The 18,573-nt window shown below is 40.1% G+C and overlaps 1 long non-coding RNA gene across 1 annotated transcript in view; it reads left to right on the forward strand.

The window, feature by feature from the left end:
* Window positions 1-7,377: 7,377 nt before the first annotated feature.
* The window catches only part of LOC109277942 (uncharacterized), a 33,507-nt gene continuing 22,311 nt past the window's right edge, over window positions 7,378-18,573 (forward strand). The window contains exons 1-2 of the long non-coding RNA XR_008419911.1: window positions 7,378-7,551; window positions 8,251-8,401. This is a non-coding gene — a long non-coding RNA (uncharacterized LOC109277942). The remainder of the gene's footprint in view (window positions 7,552-8,250; window positions 8,402-18,573) is intronic.

The raw sequence follows: 18,573 nt of genomic DNA on the forward strand, positions 1-18,573 counted from the left end.
TCCATCAAGGTAATAACAGAATGGGGAACCTTAACATTTAGGTTTTACCCCAAATGTGATTTTGTCTGCTTCCATGATTGAAAGCGTGGTGGCTGCTAGTGCCCTCAGACAGTGTGGCCACTGAGCCAATCTGCTTTGAAAGGTATGCCACTGGTCTTTGCCAACGTCCAAATTCCTGGGTGAGAACCCTCAGGGCCACTCCCTTCTTAGGTATGAACAGGTTGAAATCTCGTGATACATTTGGGACTCCCAAGGCTAGTGCCTCTGAGTTTTGTTATGAACTCCTTTTCTTGATTAGGGACCCAGAAAAGGAGTGCTCTCTCTTCCCCTTTCAGTGCCTCATATATAGGTCTGGACAACTCAGAGAACCCTGGGATCCGTATTCGACAGAATCCTGCTGCTCCCAGGAACTCTTGGACCTGCTTGCAGGTAGTGGGAACTGGAATGGCACAAACTGCCTGTTTCCTTTGGGCTCCCAGCATCCATTTGCCTTGGGTAATTTTGAAGCCCAAGGATTTAACTTCCTATTGGCAAATCTGTGCCTTTTTCTTTGACACCTTTTTCTTTGATATCCTGCCTCTGCTTATAGCCTGAATAGGGCTCTGGTTCCCTCCCAGCACTGGGTCTGCATGGGACTGGCTAGCAGAAGATCATACCTTGGAGGAGGATGCATCCTAGGTCCTGTCCCAGAACCTGGCTAAATCATATGCCAAAGCCCAGCTGAATAAGGTTGGTGAATTTTTTGAATCCTTGAGGCAGTCTAGTCCAAGTGAACTGTTCCTTTGCCCCTGTGGTAGGGTTTTCCCATTCAGAAGCAAATAGGGGTTGGCTATTAGGCACTTGCTGGAGACAGAAGAAGGCATCTTTTAAATCTAGGCATGTGAACCATCCTGGTTCCAAGGGTATGAGTCCTAGTAGAGTGTATGGGTTAAGCAATACTGAATGCAGCATGACGGCTGCTTCATTAGTGGCTCTTAGGTCCTGCACAGGGTGGTAATCATTTGTCCCAGGTTTTTTCACGGGCAGCAGGGGAGTATTCCATGGGGACTGGCATCATTTTACAAGTCCCATTTGAGTAGCCTGTGCAAGTGTGTCGGGATCCCCAGGTATGCCTCTCGTGGGACTATATATTGGCATATTTTGACAGGTTGGGATCCAGGCTTTAGGTCAGTTAATATCAGGGGGTGGTTTTTTGACAGACCAGGGGGTTTCCTTCTACCCCAACTGAAGAGAATTCAGTTTCTAGCTTGGGGGCCACAGTTGGCTCACTGGGAGGGGAAGTATATAATCTCTATTCCTCTTCCCATGGAATCATCAGGGACAAAATTATGGGTTAGGCTTTTTTGTTTAGGCACAATTGCATCTGTCCATCTGAGGAGAAGGCCATTACTGCACTCAACTTGGCTAGGAGGTCTCTACCTAACAGTGAGACTGAGCAGTAGGGTAGATACAGGAATTCATGAACTACTTGGTGACTCCCCCAGTCGGGGACCACAAAATGGCCTTCCAGTTTGCACCCGTGAGGCTCCTGTGATGGTGACTTCTCAACCTGACAAAAGTGCCACCTTGTGTGTCACCACAGAGTGTTCGGTCTCAGTGTTGACCATGAAGTCTATTGTTTGGCCCCCCACCTTCATTTTGACCATGGGCTCATGGGGGCCTAGTTGGATAGAGCCCAGTCTTTCCTAATAGAGTCCACTCCTGCCAGTCTGTTCAGGTCAGCCTCAGGTGGTTCTGGTTGGTAGCAGCTGAGTGGAGCAGAGGTTTTTGGTTTCCCTTTTTGGTGGTTAAGGCATTCATTTTTCCACTGTCCAAATTCCTTGCAGTAGGCACATTGATCCCATCCCAGTGGCACCCTTTTTTGTTTTTGCATCCCTCATGGTGTCTGGGGGGGGGGGGGCCCTTCCAGAGGGGGTCAAGGCAGCAGCCAAGAGAACTGCCTTTTGTTTCATTCCTCAGTCTGTCTCCTTTTTGGCAGCTTGTTCCCAGTTTACAAAAGCCTTGTTGGCATTTCCAATAATTCGTTGGCTTTTTTTTCCAGTGAATCCTTCTAATTTTTGGAGCTTCTGTCTAATGTCACTTTGGGCCTGTACCACAAAGGCAGCATTGACCATGAGCTGATTTTTGAGGGCTTCTGGGTCGAATGGAGTGTAAACTCTGAAGGCTTCACATAATCTTTCATAGAAATCAGACAGACTCTCTTCTGGCTTTTGTAGGACCTCAGATACCTTTGCCACGTTGGTGGTCTTTTTGGCCCCTGCTTTTACCCTCTGGAGGAAGGCGAGTGGGTGTCTTTCTAATCTGGCCCTTTCCATCTCTGTGTTGGGGTCCCAGTGGGGCTCCTCCTGAGGCATAGCCTCCTATACCCAAGCCTCAACATCTAGATTCCCATCTGGTGCCTCAATGTGGAGCCATTTTCTGGCTTCAGTGACAATTTGTTGGCATTCTTTTGTGTTGAAAAGGGTAAGAAGCTGCTTACAGTCAACCCAGACAGGGTGGTGAGTCTGGATTATGGATTCTAGGAGATCTATCATTGCCTATGGCTTCTCAGAGTAGGGTGGTATGTGGTGTTTCCAGTAGAGGAGGTCAGTAGTGGAGAATGGTTGGTAGTAGAAAACTGATTCCTCCTTCTTGGAGGGTCCCATCAGGGCCTATTCCTGGGGAACCCACAATGGCATCTGTATTGCCATTGGGGCTTTGGACCTTGAGTCACAGACCTAAGGCATCTTCCTACCAGTTCAGGTGTCCCTGGCTGGGGCGGACCAGCTGCTGGTGGAGGCAAGACCAATGGGGGTGGACTGTCAGGCAGGCAAAGTTCCCATCCCTCGATTGATGGGGTGCTGGGGGCATATGGTGGCAGAAATGGAGGGATTTCTGAATTTTCTTGGAGGATGGGGGGCAGTTTTTTGTGCTGTGAAGTCTTCTTCTTGGCCCATGCCACTAAGACCCTACATTGTCCCTTACTATTAATGCAGAAGTGGACCCAAGGAGGCTTGACTTGGGCTATTTCCAGCCATTGATCAATGTACAGGGTCTCCATTAACTACTTTATAAACAGCTCAGACTGTGGGGACATCTAGGGTATCCTCAGGGGGCCAGCCTACACCAAATGTGGACCATTCTAATTCACAGAGGGTATGTAACTTCCTGGGGGTCAATTTGACCCCATGGTCATCTGAAAATCCCTTTTTAAAATTCTTAATCATACATTCGGAAACAGTTGGTTTTGAGAAACTTCCCCCCCCCGCCCCGCCCCTTTCTAGTATACTAGATACATCCCTCCCAACGTATGGTGTCACAAGACAAACATGAGGGAAGAGATCCCTTCCTCCTCCTGGCCACTCCCCTCATGGGGATTTAGAGGCCTCTTAGCATTGGCAGGTCAGTATAAACCCTTGACTCCGATCAGACCTCTACAGACCTGATTCTGCCTTGAGCTGTATGAGGTCATCACGGAGTCGCAGGTTAGGACCTACTCAGGCACCGTAGCTGAGACTATGGAGCACGTGCACTCACACACATTCAGACAGACTGCAGACTTCCACCCAGGACTTCCCTGTCCTATTTGGCGACTCTGTCACCCCAGAGGTGATCAGGCACCCCTTCTGACTCTAGGGTGGGCCTGAAATTGGTCCTGGGTCCCCAGGGACACTTAACCAACCCGATGTCCCATACTGGCAGAATTTTCTGATTCCCCCTGGAGTCTGTCCCAGCACAGTGAGGGCCAACTATTGCCAGGCCCAGCAAGGGTCCAGGTCCGGTTAAATCACTGGCGCCATGCCTTCCTTTCCATCCCCAGGGGCCTCGACGCATGGCCTCTGACGATGGTGGCTCAAGGGGCCAGGGCAGCTGTCAATTTTCCTGGCCAATGTACCAAATGTTACAGCAAATACTTGGTACTGAGGAAGAGACAAGGCACATGCACTGGGAAAATCAGGGAAAGACTGTTTATTGCACACAGGTGCTGGTCCAGCAGAATCACTTCTAAAGGCTGAGGCCCGAACCTTGCCATCTGCCTCCTTTTATGGATGGGATGGTAGGTGCCCCCTCCCCTTTTTCTTTTGTCTCTCAACCCTCTATCAGTGGTGCTATCCAGGCAGTTGGTGGACACAGGAGGCAAGCAAGATTACAGAAGCCAAAAAGTGTGCAAGGTGAGTATCCAGCCTCCAACATCAGACTGGCCCCTCTTATCTTGTTTTTACTAGCCTTTCTTCTCACCCTGGATAGCAGATCTTTTAAATTATAAAGCTCTTTACCTCTATTTTTGAAAGATCCTACCAAATTTAAGGAAATCAAAAATTAAAAAGATTAATGACTATCCACGACTGCTCTTCACAGAGGAAGGAGGACCCCAAATTTCCCTGAGGCTCTCCTACAAATGATCTGTGAAAGGCCATTATTCAGGGACCAATAAAAGCCCAGTTGAGTTAAATACCCAGAAAAGCTTTTGTTATATAGACTTAAAGATATAAATCTATTTTATTCCATTTTAGTTAAAAATCTGCAATATAAGCAAATTTATTTAAAAAGATGGGCCAGTCCCTTGGTATTAAGGCTATAATCTAGTTCTTTGGGGAATTAAAAAAACTGTCTTTGTCTTACAAATCTCTACAGAGCCAGAAATGCAACTCCAGAAACAAGTCAAAACCAATGATTCTTGTAATTCACTTTGATATACAAGTGCTTTGGATTACAAGCATGTTTCTGGAATGAATTACGCTCTCAAACCAAGGTTTTACTGTATTTGGAATTTGGGCTCCTAATGTCTTCCCTACAGCTATTAGTAAAACAAAAGTTATAAGATTTTGTTTGCATCTTGTTTCTGTATGTATGTGAAATATTTTCCCTATCTGTAGATGGTATTGCTAAAATTAGTCAAGGAGCTCTGTTTAGTTATTTTAAAGGCAAGTGCTTATAAGGATTGGGCATTCCAAAATTCAGATGGATAGAAACTAACCCAAATGTATTTTCAAATCGGTGAGATCTGAGAAAATATTTGGTATCAAAGCTAATTTAAGGTTATTGGTTTAATTAAAATAAACATAAGACTCTTATTCTACCTGTTTGCCCAAAGTTAGAAAAAGACTGACTTTGTTAATGCTTTAAGGAAATGTAAATGAGATTAAAAGGTAAAAAGTTTGTTGGCAAAGCTTGGCAATCTGAAACTTTAAATTTTGCTAAGCTAAATGTCACTTAATTCATCATCATTTATTAAATATCTAGATGATTTCCAAATAAAATCTTTAGTACTAAACAGATTTACTTTTGTCTTATAGAGAAATTAAATAGGAGTCTGTTAGTAAACCAGGTTTTTGCTTTATTGAAAAATCATACTATAAAAAGATACCTTTCTAGACATTATGAGATGTATTCAAAAATTCCTGAAGAATATTGGTATAACAAACAGTTCACAATTACTTATATTAAGAACATCCTCTGCCCTTGAAGGCCCTTCTAGCTAAACTTGGAATCAAATTAACATGAGACAGATGGAATCTATACAGACATGAAATTCCAAAGACAGCGAGGTAACAGGAATAAAAAGAGGGGTAGGGGGTCGGAGAAAACCACTGGCAGGAACACAAAAGGAGATGTTTTGAAAACAAGGTTGCCCTATTTTGTAGGTAAGTTTCTTAGTTAAAGGGGAATTGAAACACAGTCCCTGTATTGAAATACAGGCCCTACTTTCCGATGTAACTTTAGGCAACTGAGGCTGAGGAAGAGAGCTTTTGCTGCATCTACTTGGTTTTGATTGATTGCTTTTAACTAAAAATAAAGTTCATGCCTAACTGGCCCATCTTGGGGTAGACTGCCCTTGGACCCTACAGTTACAATTTAATTTTCACTAAGGGTTAAGAAGTCTAATAAATAAGACTACTGGAAATAATGAGGGAAACAACTCTGTGTGCAAGTGAGAAATGGGAATACATTTTTGTTGGATAAAAACAGGCCAAAATCTGAATGTAAGATAGAAAGTTGGAGAAGGTTTATGGAAAAGGAATCTTCAGAAATGAATTTTATATACAGTCAGTACTGGCTACAATTTAATATAAAAATACATTGATGCAAAAATAAAATTGTTTTCATGAAAAAAATGGTTTTCTTGAACTACTGATTTGTTCTTAAGAAATTGTGTAAACATGTTTTTCTTTACCTTTAAAGAAAACAAGAATTCTGTGCTTTGTCAACATATTTTCCTATGTCTAAGAACTAAATTTTGCTCAAAACTATAACCTTCTGTATTTGGCTTTGGTATCCTTTATTGTCAGTTTGATTAAATGGATAATTAAATCTGGTTTCATAATGATATGATCCTATCTTATCAAATGTCAAAATCTTTTCATGTTTGACCACAGTCCGAGATACTCCTGAGAGCTCCTGGGACATTTTAAAATTTTTTGAGAAATTAAACTAAGCTTTAATTATGCTTAATTAGTTAAATTAAGTATATTAAGTATGTTAAATTATATGGAAAGGTTTGTCAAATAGGTGATACTAAATCCTCTTGTATTTTGTACATAAATTGCATTTATGTAGTTATGTTATTAAAATAAATGTTCTAGGGGCACCTGGGTGGCTCAGTTGGTTAAGCGGCCGACTTCGGCTCAGGTCATGATCTCGCGGTCCGTGAGTTTGAACCCCGGTCGGGCTCTGTGCTGACAGCTCAGAGCCTGGAGCCTGTTTCAGATTCTGTGTCTCCCTCTCTCTGACCCTCCCCCGTTCATGCTCTGTCTCTCTCTGTCTCAAAAATAAACGTTAAAAAAATTTTTAAAAAAAGTGTTCTAAAAATAGTACAAAACTCCTAGAAGTCTGATGTCCTTGTGTTATTATCTTGAAGTGTTGTAAGTTACAGAAGTAAGCAAATATCCTTGTCAATTGCATTGTAATGAACTCTAATGAGATCTTTAACCATGGCCATTTGTAAGTCTTATCATTTACAGTTACTGTTTTACTGAGGCTATTGCAAATGTGTTAAACAAACTCTGAGAACAGGTTTCTGATAACCTTAACATCATAAAAATTGAACTGGATAAGAATTTCCAGAACTAGTGCAAATACTGTGTTCAAACAGAACAAAAATTAGTAACATGGGAGTAAAAAAACTGGAGAGGATAATTGTAATTTTTGTGACTTTTTTAAAAAGCCAGTAATATTTTAATCTGGAAAATATAGTCTTAAAAAAATTTTCTTTTCAGCTAACTGAATTTCCAGAAATTTGTTCACACAGATATATTCCAATTGAAACATTTATCATTTATCCCTACCTGATTTCAGAATCCAGAATTTTGAAACTGTCAATTCTTATATTTTTATGGCAATAAATTTTCATATGTTCAATAAGAATCCTTTCTTCTTGTGACAGGAAACTACTGGAAATATTGATTATATTACCAACGCTTTGACTGGAATGGCATGCTTGGGAGAAACATGCATAGGCTCAGATATGACCAGACAGCTTTAAAGAACTAAGCTGGATTTTATGGAGCTAATAAAGCCCCTGGGAAATAACAGCCTGATACTTGCTTACAGAATCCCCAGCAGCCTTACCAGGTGAGTAAAGAAGGTACAGAAACCTAGCAATATGTGGGAGACCTCAAGAAAAAGAGGAATTCACCCATATGTATAGCTATTGCAGGTGAGGTCTGATGACAATTATTTGGCTTTGTTTCTGGCCTTGAGAGGCTGTTAAAAAAAAAAAAAACAACCCTTATATAAAGTACCAGCAAAGCAGGTTTTAAAGCTTCTATATGGTCAATTGCTATTCTTGTAGTACTTATGCAAATAATCAGGCCCAGTTTTTTTGAAACTAGATTTATTTTGCAAACAAATTAATATTGATTTGGCTGTCTTTGGTAGAAATGAGTGTGAATACAGAAAGAAAATGTTTTGATAACTTACCTGAGTAAATATTAGATTCGAATACTGTTCATTATAAACTAGACTAGATCCTGATTTCTTCTAGTTTCCTCCAATGCCTAGCTACAACTCATCAAATGAATATTTTCATTTTTTCTCTTATCTTTCTGAGTTGGATATATTTGAGAATTTAAACTTTCCTTTTTCCTGAAGCCTGCAAACTAAATATGAACAGCTTGATGTAAACGTCAGAGAAATCACAACAGCTCTTACTCTATCTAAAGATGCTTCAAGCTTGACATCTAGAAATCTTCTTGACTGGCTATTCTCAGAAACTGGTTTCTAATTTGGTTCAATTACTAACCATTGTTTTTCTTTTGTTTCCATATAAAGCCCTCTTATTTAATAACTGATTACTGGAACAATAGGGCTAACTTTGAGAACATACCTGCATCATCACTTCCTGAAAGAGTTTAATTGAACTGAATATCAGGACTAAGACTGGTTCAACAAGATGAAACCATCTACCAAATCAAACTTTAAGGTATGAAACTTCACATAAGTTTCGGAAGAGGGAACTATAAGGTTTAAGGCCAGTTTGCCCCAAATGGGCCACCTGGCATGAATGGGCCACAAGATGGCATGAATGTTATTTTGAGTTAAAAGCAATCAAAACGTAGCAGATTCAGGAAAACCTTTTTATCCTCCCTTTAGCTGCCTGCCTATCCCAGGAAGAGAGATATTACTAGAGATTCCTCCTTCTCTAAAGAATTTACCTGTATGATAGGGTAACCTTTGTTTTCCAAACATCTCCTCTTGCCTTCCTATTAATGGCTATCCTCCCCTACCTCCTTCTGTAGATCAAGATCTCATATAAGCCTCATGTGCCTTACTGTGTTTAGAATTTCATGTCTGAAATTACATTTTATCTTGGCCTGTTAATCTATCCCCTGTCAATTTGGTTCTTAGTCCAGCTGGAAGGACCTTGAACAGCAGAGAAAATCTTTCCTAATATAATCTTCTAAACCATCTTCCCTCATGACTCAGACTGAGTTTACAGTCTGCTTTAACTGTTCATCTGTTTTCTTTCCCATAGAAATGTCTCTTATTAAGTAACATGATTGCTTGTACCATATCGACCTAACTTTTGGAAGCCCACCTGTTACACAGCCTCCTGAAATGAAACACAACTGTTTAATTGAACTTACCTATTCTCAGGGTGATTGGGTGGCTCAGTCAGTTAAGCATCCAGCTTCAGCTCAGGTCGTGAGCTCACAGTTTGTGGGTTCTGGGCTCCTGTTGACAGCTCAGAGCCTGGAGCTTGCTTTGGATTCTGTGTCTCCCTCTTTCTCTGCACTTCTCCTGCTCATGCTTACACACACTCTCTCTCTTTCTCTCAAAAGTAGATAAAAGTTAAAAAAATTTTTTGAACTTACCTATTCTCAAGATTAAAAGACTGTTTCAGTGAGCTACAGAGCAATCTCTGTGAAAGTTACTGGGCAAATTTCAATGACAGGACAAAAGCAGAACAGAGTGTCCTGCCCCAAAATAAACCTCTTTGGCATAAAGATTATTTTGAGCTAGTTACTTTTTAAATTTTTTAAGGTTTATTTATTTTTTGATAGAGACAGAGCGTGAGTGGGGGAGGGGCAGAGAGAGAGGGAGACACAGAATCTGAAGCAGGCTCTGAGCTGTCAGCACAGAGCCTGACATGGGGCTCAAACTCACGGACAGTGAGATCATGACCTGAGCTGAAGTCGGACGCCTAACCAACTGAGCCACCCAGGTGCCCCTGAGCTAGTTATTTTGAAGACAATAGCAGATGCAGGAGGAAACAAGTAGAAGTAATCCTTTTGTAAGGGTCATTGACATTTATAATGAAAATCTCCATTGATAAGGGTGTCTCCCTTTCTGGACCAGGAAGAGAAGGATGACTAAATCTCTAGAAACTCCTATCAACCATACCCTTGTTTATTCTGCTGTGACTGATAACCTCCCTAACATCTTTTGTCTTTACCTAGAGGTGGTTTTTAGGTGGTAGTTTGAGTCATTCCAAGGAGTTACTCAGGTTGCCTTGGTATCTCCCATATATACAGGAGGGGTAGTCATGTTATTAAACTCTGTTTTCTCTTGTTAGTCTGTACTTTAGGGGGTGGTATGGCCCAGCAACGAACCCAGAAGGGTAGAGCGAAAATTACTTTTCCTCCCCTACATAATGGACACTCAGACAGTATTACTCTTTCTTTCTGTCTTATGGAATCTTAGAGCTAATGTAATTAAATGTATGATTTCCAAAAATGTATCTTGATTTTATTGATATTCATTCACCTTTAGGGAAGATCTATCAGCCTTATCTCTGTGTTAAGTTGAAAGTTAATTAAAAAAAATAGTGCAAAGTATAACTCCTACCTATACAAATTAAGTTACTTTCAAGATATGGGAAGTTAGGTCTGATTGTATTTAAAAATGTGAACAATGTTTATGTAACTTTAGTTAGGCAACATCTGGAACTGATCTTCTGAACTTTGATTACCAGAATCAGCCTGATGAATCCCAGATGTTTAAACATGGCTGTGTTTCTTAGACTCACTGGATTATGAGAGTGAATACATGGAAGGAAGGGAAACATTTACAAGAACTAGGTGTCAAAGTGGCCAAAGGGGTATTTGGGTGTTGGCTTAGTTACAGGGGTAGGGGTTGTTACTTCTATATGAACATCCCCCTTTAAAGTTTAATACATGTTATTTTTTAAAAATGTCCAATGTCTGATAACCTCTATAGTATGTATTAATAACTTTCCTATTTGTTCCTGCAAAAGTATATTTTTGTGCATCTACTATAAAGTTTTGTGGTTAGAAAAACAAATAATAAACATTCTCTGCCTATGAGTCACTCAGTTTAGTAAAGGAAATGGGTATGTGAACAGTAATTATAACTGATGTATTAAAGGACTGAGCACAGAAAGTAACCAACAATGTCAGGGAAGGTAGGACAGTTTCAAAGAGAAGGAGACTTGGGACTCAGGATTTCTGTACATTATTTCTACAAGCTGTATTTAGCTGTGCTAATATAACTTCTACATAATTATATGTCCATTAGATTATGGGACCATTCATCCTGTCATAAAAATTATATTTAAAACAGCAATTTTTGAAATCATAAAACCAAAGTATTTTTGACAATGCAATCCAGGAACATAATGGTAAAACATGATTAGCAATCATATGGACTTCACATCATTTGGTAAAGGTTCTAGAAAAACAAATGTTTTAGCCTCTCTTTTCCACAAATTGTGCTTTTACATGAAGGAATGCCTTTTTCTTGCTCTCATGCTTACCCAATGTTGTGGACAGGAAAGTAAAATCAAGTGTTCTGAGTTCAAAATTGTTTTAGGAGCCTTAGGGGGAAATGTGTAACTCTTTTGTGACCTAGTTTAGTTTTCATAAAATCTCCATTTTTCCTCCCAAGTAAATATCAAAACTGAGTGAACAGAAAAATAGGAGAGGAACCCAAAAGCGCTATGGACAGCAATTTTGAAAACAAAACAAAAACCCAAAACTAAAATGCGTTTGTATTAGCACAGTTTCAGAGATAAAAGAGAGGGATTAAGTATAAAATAATAATGTGATGACAAGAATAGAAAGACTAATTCTTATGCAAAAGTTTTCAATGAAAACTAATGGCACATCAGTCTCAAATGTACTTCAACTCCTTCCTTTTGCCAGCCTTGACTAGCAATTTCACATTATATTCAAGGTCTCAATACCTACTTCTCTATCACACATCAAATCTGAACTGCCCATTTAGTCTTGTAAATTGTTTCCTCTAAATTAACAAATCTACCTATGTCCACCTGCAGAGAACCCATAACAACAGACCCAGGCTTTTCTTTCTTTTTGGACAGTTTCCTGAGCCTTTTACTCTTTACCCAGAAAATTCCTATTGTGAAAAATTGACCTGACTAGATCCATTTCTAAAATAGAGCCAGAGTGGTCATTACAGAAAAACTGCTTTACACATCCTTTGTTTAAATTGGGCCAAAACCTTTGGACTAGACAAACTGGCAGATGTTAGAGAAGTCAGTGGGAGAGTGGACGTTCTGATCACAAGACTAATCTTGTGGACCTCCTGAAGATGAAACCAGTAGCTAAAACCAGCACTCAATCAACAGATAACCCAAAGTAGTTAACATGTTAATAACCCACCAAAAAAATATTTCTGTACTTCAAATAATGGAAATGCTCCTTCCTTTCCCTCATAAAAAACCCTGGCTTTCACCCAATAAGTTGGACACTATTTGAGTTTCTCACTGAATCTGTGCTCCCCTTTAATCCCAGAATAAACACTCACTTGCCTCTCATTGTGGCTTTTTATTTTCAGGTTGACACTAATCTTTCAGTTCCTTAGAAAGGACTCCCTCATTCACTCTAGGGTTGGTAAAATCTGATAAAGTTTTGGGGGTGATGGTGGGTGGTCTGGAGCTGATGGCCAATAAAGAATTCTTGAGGATGTCTCTGGTGTGAAAAGGTGCTTTTATTAAAGCACAGGGACAGGACCTGTGGGCAGAAAGAGCTGCGCTGGGGTCATAATATATACTGTCAGGTTGGGAGGTAGTCAGGGATAGAGTAATTCTCTAAGGTATTTTGGGAAGCAAGGTTTCCATGACCTTGAGGGGCTAGCTGTTGCTAGGGAAATGCCATTTATTACCATGGGACCCTTCAGATATATATGAGGGGGCCATAAGCCTGGAGTGTGATTGCCAGCATATATCTTGGGGGAACTGAGATAAAAGAAATTTCCAAAGAAATTGTTATGTGTTAAAATAGACTTACAAGATTCTCAAGATTGGGATAATGTTAAGCTGAGATTCTTTTGCTCCTTGCAAAGTGTCATCATCAAGGCAGCTGAGCTCCAAAAGAGAGGTCACTGCCTGTTTCAAGGACTTATCAATGGGTTATAGACAGTAAGGGAATTTAATTTTTCATTTGCCTTTGTTTCCCATATTGCCATGGCAAGCACTTATGGCTACCAAAGAACAAAGGAAAGGGGCTTGAGTGTCTGAGGAATATCACACATACTCCACCTGGTGGTGGTGGCGGGGGGGTGCTGCTAGCCTGTACTTTGCTCTCAGCTTGCCCCACACTCCATCAAAATCCACTTGCTACTTATGTCTGTATTACCCCATCTCGTGGTCCCCATCACACCTGAAATGCACACTCAGCACCTTTCTCACCTGACTAGAAGTTCCAGGAGAACTTCTTTTAGATCTGTATTCCTCATTTTATCTCCAGCTCATTGTACTCACATAGTAGATACTTGTTGAAAGGAATACATTCAATATCTTTATCACCGGAATAGCCTATGCCCTTATAATACATTGATCTATTTGGAAGGTACATCTTACACATTGGTGCCTTCAACATACTGTTCTCTCTGTCTGGACTAACTTCTCAAAAATGATTACTTCTTCACCTTCAGGTCTCAGCTGCAACCCTACATCTTCATGGAGAACTTCCCTCATCTATCTAAAGGAGAGAGTTATTTTCTATTTATTTTGTTTTCTTTATGGTGTTCATCACAACTTATCATTATATATTGTCATTTTTAAACCTATTCATTTGCTAACTTCAGGGCAGGTTTGGGTCATCCTGTGCCTAGCTGGGTGTTTCATACACAGGCAGATTCTAATTTTTCTTTAGTAAATAAATAGAAGTTGCATATGTGAATGGTGAACATTTCTCTAAATATATTGCATATTTCTTAGGCACAGAACTGTGGCTTTTCTAGTTATTCTAGAATATAGAATATTCTATTATATTCTAGTTATTCTAGTATGCTGTTATTCAAGTATATAGAATGCTTTATATATATTTTTTAAATTACTGTTAAAATGTTTTAAAATCATCGAAAAGAAAATTTGCAATGTATTAGTCTGTCATTTACATTCAAGTCTAAGGGAGATGAATTGCATGTATAAGACAGGAAAAGATCAATTACCAAAACACAACTATGTAACTTCTATTTAGTAAAAATTAATAGCTGCTGTACAAGGTGCTATTGCCCTCTCTGAACAAGACAAGCCATCGACTCAAGGGTATTGTAATTGGGGTAGCCATCATTTTATCCTATGATGGAGTTGAACTTCTGTTTTCACCTATTAGGAGTAGCAGCAAATTCAGAATAATCCCCTTTCCAGAGGTCCCCTAGGCCAAACACTCAGGGCCAGACTCCCAGTGCTGCCCTTGGGAATATGTGCCTCAGATTTTCAATTCCGATGTGCAGAGCCTGAGGTCTATCAGTGATGTGAAAGCTTGTCCTCTCCTGAAGCTCCTCACCAGGGACTTGTGAAGCCAGGGGCAAAGCTGTGTCATCTGTTAGAGCACTTCCAGGTGCATTGGGAAAATGCCTCTATAAAACCTTCTTTTACTCTACTGGCACAGTTATTTCCCAGGCCACAGGGGAGTGTAGGGAAAGATCGATCATTTTCTTTCTATCCTTCTAGGTTCCTGGCTGAGGAACTTTTTATAATAGAAGACTAACAGGAGAAAAAAATAAGTTTAATAACATGTATACCTTCTGTATATATGGGAGATACCCAGAAAAACCAAGTTAAACTACCTGAAATGGCCCAAACCACCACCTTAAATACTATCTCCAGTTAAAGACAAAAGAAAGGTGTTTTGGAGGGGAGGCTAGTTATGGGAGATTACCAGGGAAAGTGTAGTAATAAGGGTCGGATTTGTTATGTAGATTTAAGTTGTTACCCTTCTCCAAGGAGAAGAGTTTCTGAAGATTTAGAGTGACCTTCTCTTCCAGAGTGACCTTCTCTTCCAGATACCAAGAGGGAGACACCTTTACAAATGGAGATTTCCCTCATAAATGTAAATATCCCTTACAAAAGGGCAATTTACACTTTGTTTTCAGAGATTCTACTGATGCTCAAAATAATCTTTATGCCACAGAGGCATATTTTGGGGCTGACGTATCCCTGCCCCCTTCCACAGTTCCCAAGAGTGGGGCAGGATTGGAATGAGCATCTGCTGACTCCTAGGCTCAGATTCCACTTTCCCAATCCTGGGGCTCCTCTTAGTTTAAACTAAGAAATAGCTTTGTTCTGTTTCTTCTTCCAGGAAAATGGGGCCTCCCAGTTATACCAGTATTTGTCAAGTAAAGCAACTTTTACTGATTCTAAGTATATTTCTCTGCTGAGGATAGAAATGAGTTGGAGTTTGGAATGTACCCCATCTCAGCCACACACCCAGCCTCTTCTGAAAGAGGTGGGCCTTATTTTTTTTTCTATTCTTTCCCCTACCCTTTAAAACATCTTTCTTGCTGAGGCAGAAAGGGGAAATTTCCCCAGTTTAATCTATGTTAGGACAATCTCAACATGTTAGGAAAATGAGATGTTTTGTAACAAATGAATTACTAAGGTAATAAATGATATGTGCAGAAGGGTACCAGAATATGCCACCCACAAATATGCCTCTTTGGCATATGGATTATTTTGAGCTAAAGGCCACTGAAAACCAGCAGAAGCAGGAGAACCTCTAAAAACACAGCCTAAGTTTTCCTTTGATTAAAGAAATTTTCATTTGCAGAGATGTTTTCTTTTTTAACCACACTTTCTATGCTCATCTTCCCTGAACTTTCTTCCTTGCCCAAAAGCCCCAAATCCGTTTACATTTGTTTAACTTAAAATAAACCCAAATTGGTGTATATTTGTGACGCTAATATTAGTAAACTTCTGCTTGTTTTCTCTTGTTAACCAACCGATCTTTGGCTAGTCTAATTCCCCAAACTGGACAATCTATGATGGATAGAGGAATTTTTTTTCCTCCCCTTTAGTAATTGGGGTAGGGAAATGACATTTGGTTGCAGGAAAAAGTATGATTATGGAGAAAATAACCCTGGAATTGAGAGCAGGACAAAACTTGAGCCTGTAGAAATGTGACAGAGAACACGAAGTGAATGTCATAATCCAGGAAAGATAAAGCTGGTAAAAAGCATGGGACGTGACAGGAAGAAAGGACTGGAAAGTTAGTGGTGGAGACAGATCATAGACATCCTTGATTAACAAACTAAGGAGCCTCAAATTCTGTTGGGAAAAATAATTTTAAGGAGGCCTGTGGTGTATATGTAAAAATGATGGGTTTGTTAGCATTGTTGGAAACTTAAAATGATGACGTTTTGGGATGATTATGGGGCGGTCCAGAGCCAACAGCTGAGAAAGAATTCTAGAAGACATCTTTGGTGCAAAAAAAGTGGTCTTATTAAAGTATGGGGACAGAACCCATGGGCAGGAAGAGCTGCACTGGGGTCATGACTGGTTATATACCTTCAGGTTGAGAAGGGATTAGGGATAGAGTAAATCCCTAAGGTATTTTGGAAGCAAGGTTTCCAGGACCTTGAGGGGGCTAGCTGTTACTGGGGAAACACCATTTATTAGCCTTTAGTAAAACCTCAGTCATGGGGCCCTTCAGATGTATATCAGGGGGCCATAAGCTTGGAGTATGATTGCCAACCTATATCTTGGGGAGTTTAGATAAAGGAACTTTCTAAAGAAATTTTGGTGGGGTGTCAGGATAATGTTAAGCCAAGATTCCCTTTTGCCCCTAGCAAAGTGTCATCATCGAGGCAGCTGAACTCCTAAAGAGAGGTCACTCTAAAGTTTTCAAGGATTTGTCAATGGGCTGTAGGCAGTAAGGGAATTTAATTTTTCATTTGCCTTAGTTTGCCACATTTCCATGGCAAGCACTTAAACCCCTTTCCTTTGTTCTTGGGTAGCCAGGAATGTCCGAGGAATATCACACATATTCCACCTGGTGGTGGTGGGGAGGGTGCTGTTAGCCTGTATTTTGCCCTTAGCTTACCCCTCATCAAAAATATTCTAGGATAGGAATTAATGACAACCTGATTGATTGACTGATTGACTTAAAGACAATCTTAAGCTCCATGTTCAGCACAGAGCCCAATGTGGGGCTTTATCCCACTACCCTGGGATCATGACCTGAGCCCAAATCATGAGTCGGACACTCAACTGATTGAGCCACTGGCTGCCCCAATGAGAACCTAATTTAAAGTAGAAGTAGTGGGAAAGGAAATAAGAAAAATGCAATGAATTACAGAGTTAGAGTGACTGGTAGTGTTGAATCTGAGATGAGAGCAGGGTCAGAGTGGAGGAGATTGTATAGCACTTCCTTGCTGTCTCTGTGAGATTGCTGATCTGTAGAGTGCCAGCAACCAGTCACTTAATACCATCATGGTTCAATAGCAGTGCCTTATTCCCAAACTCCTGTTCAAAAATCTGCATGGAGCAGCATTCTAAATTAAGCTGGACCTCAAAGTTGTATCCATATCACCTGTGTGTCTGAGCACATGGCTTCCCCAGGTAGCATCATTCTTCTAAGCTAAGCCTTGGTCTGCCTGACCAAAGAAACTTTTTTTTTCTAAATAATTTTTTTAAGTTTATTTATTTTGAGAGAGACAGAACACATGGGTCAGAGAAAGGAGAGAATCCCAAGCAGGCTCTGCAGGGTCAGGGCAGAGCCCGATGTGGGGCTTCAACCCATCAAACTGTGAGATCATGACCTGAGCCCAAATCAAGAGTTGGATGCTTAAACGACTGTGCCACCCAGGTGCCCATGACCAAGGAAACTCTTAAAGAAAAATGGCACCAGATGAAGATTGAACTTTATGGAACAAAGTCATTCCTACAAGTATAATTAAATCCATTTATAAAGAGTGTATAATAATAATTATGCATATACTATACTATTTCAACAGTTTTTAAAGTGATGTAAATTTAAGTAGGCGACTAGATCTCCTATATACAAACAAGTTCAATTTCCATGAGCAAACAATGCTTTGTTTCTCTGACCAACAATTTAACAGATTTAACAGAATGAACCAGTTTCTTTTGTGTTGTTCTGGCTGTAGGAATCCATGTGCGTAGGCTGTGGACACAATGTACATGTGCCATGCTGGCACAAATAAACACAATATGGTTGCTACTCCTCATGGAGTTTATATTAGGTATTTTAGTCAGTATTGTCCGTATTCAGAACTTTAAAAGGAACACAAAAATTCTCACTGTGAAGCTCTTTTACAACTGAATTTCAATAAAAAATACAACTTTTTAATGATTCGTATGGACAATCCAACATGGTGTTAGCCTTTATATAAGGGACATCTTAAAATTTTCTTTTCTCCCACCTCCTTGCATTTTAATAACAAATATGTTGTTACTTTCTCCCAATGCTACTTCAAATAATCAATCTGAGCTGTAGAAAATGCTGGAGAGTTTCACCTCAAAAGAAAATTTTTGGCAAGTTTTGAGTAAAAACAGAATTATAATAGAAACCACGATGCATACCTCTACCGCTGAGAGCAGACCTCATGTTTTCACAGTCACCCAGCGCTAATGCAGCAGGAGGGCCTTACCCTGGATTCTTTGTGGCTCCAGACTACTTTATTTCCTTTCTTCTCACCATAGGAGAATGTTTCCTTTTTCCCTGCATCTCAGGGCCTATGAGACAACATTAGCCCTTCTGGCTGTATATCTTTCTATTTATCTTTTCTCTTTCTTCTGTTCGGTCTCTTATTTTCTTATTTCTGCTTCTGTGTGAACAAGACTGGATTCACTTTTCCCTTGAAAGCTGAGGGAATAATAGTTCCTAACCACTTTGAATACCTGTTATGTGCCAGATATCACAGGTG

This window comes from Panthera pardus, unplaced genomic scaffold (assembly GCF_024362965.1).
Source record: "Panthera pardus isolate Hobbes unplaced genomic scaffold, ASM2436296v1 HiC_scaffold_7, whole genome shotgun sequence".
NCBI lineage: Eukaryota > Metazoa > Chordata > Mammalia > Carnivora > Felidae > Panthera > Panthera pardus.